Source organism: Selaginella moellendorffii, unplaced genomic scaffold, assembly GCF_000143415.4.
Source record: "Selaginella moellendorffii unplaced genomic scaffold, v1.0 SELMOscaffold_18, whole genome shotgun sequence".
NCBI classification, from domain to species: domain Eukaryota; kingdom Viridiplantae; phylum Streptophyta; class Lycopodiopsida; order Selaginellales; family Selaginellaceae; genus Selaginella; species Selaginella moellendorffii.
Window position 1 is genome coordinate 1,242,239 of NW_003314279.1, and position 1,168 is coordinate 1,243,406.

Consider the following 1,168-nt stretch of genomic DNA (forward strand, 5'->3'; position numbering starts at 1 on the left):
AAAAAAGAGAGGAATGTGGTTGAATACTAGCCTGGCACCTGGAAGGCAGCTCGCATTTTGTGTATGAGGCATTACGGTCATCTGTTGATGCTTCAGAACATCAGGTGGGGGGCATGGTCTTCCAGAGGGGTTTGGTCTGCATGAAGGCATGGAGAATCATTTATGGAGTCCCTCGAAGCACATTCTACAGAATCAAAACTGAGTTCGAGGAACAAAGGGTTCAACAGGCAGTCCATGGGAACGACGGTACGCACAAAACCAGGGGTCATGTTGTATATGGAGAGGCAATCTTCAAGAGGTTTGTCGAGACATGTAGCGAGCAGCAACCACATAAAACCCGCCTCTTGGAAGATGGAACACGAGACACCCAACGAGTTCTCCCTTCCATGTATACCAAGGGGGCCATATTGGAAGATGTGAATCGGGAACTCCAGAGTAATGGCTACAGGAAGCTGAGCCAATCTAGATTTAGTAGATTGTGGAGCAACAGGTTCAGGGATGTGAGTATAGGAAAGTACTCCAGCTTTTCAAAGTGTGACGAGTGCACTGCTATCAAAATGGCTTTGTCGAAGAATTCTTGCAGCGCTCAAGAGCGAGAGACGTTGGTTAGAAGGCGGCTCGACCACAACATCGAGCAGAGAAGCTGCAGGACTGCATATTATCATAATAGGATTCTCTCCATGGAGAGACCTGACTCTTACCTCTGCATCATCCACGACAAAATGGACCAGAAAAAGATGTGCTTACCTCGACTCAATCCTGCCCCCAAGGCAATCTCTTCATCCATGCAGCTGCCTGTGTCTCTGTTTGGCATAATCGCTCATAGGCATGGTGCCCAAAACTATGGGAACTTCTTTGTACCTCTATGGGGTGGCGGGGGTGCAAACATGATGATTGCGTCCCTAGCAAAACACTTAAGGTCTCTGCAAAGTGCGCAGACTGAGCTGAACGGCCAACCCTTGCATAAGGCCCTTGTCGATCGAACCCCATACAGGGTTCAGCTGGAGGAGGAGCAAAGGCTTGCAGTATCGCGTGGGGCCCCATGCCATCCCAGTGAATATGTTGGCCGTCAGATTGTAGGGTTATCACGTGAGGCCTCATGCCATTCCGACGAGGCTGGTCGCCCGGTGAATGCACAGCCTCATCCAAACGAAGCAGAATCTCAAGG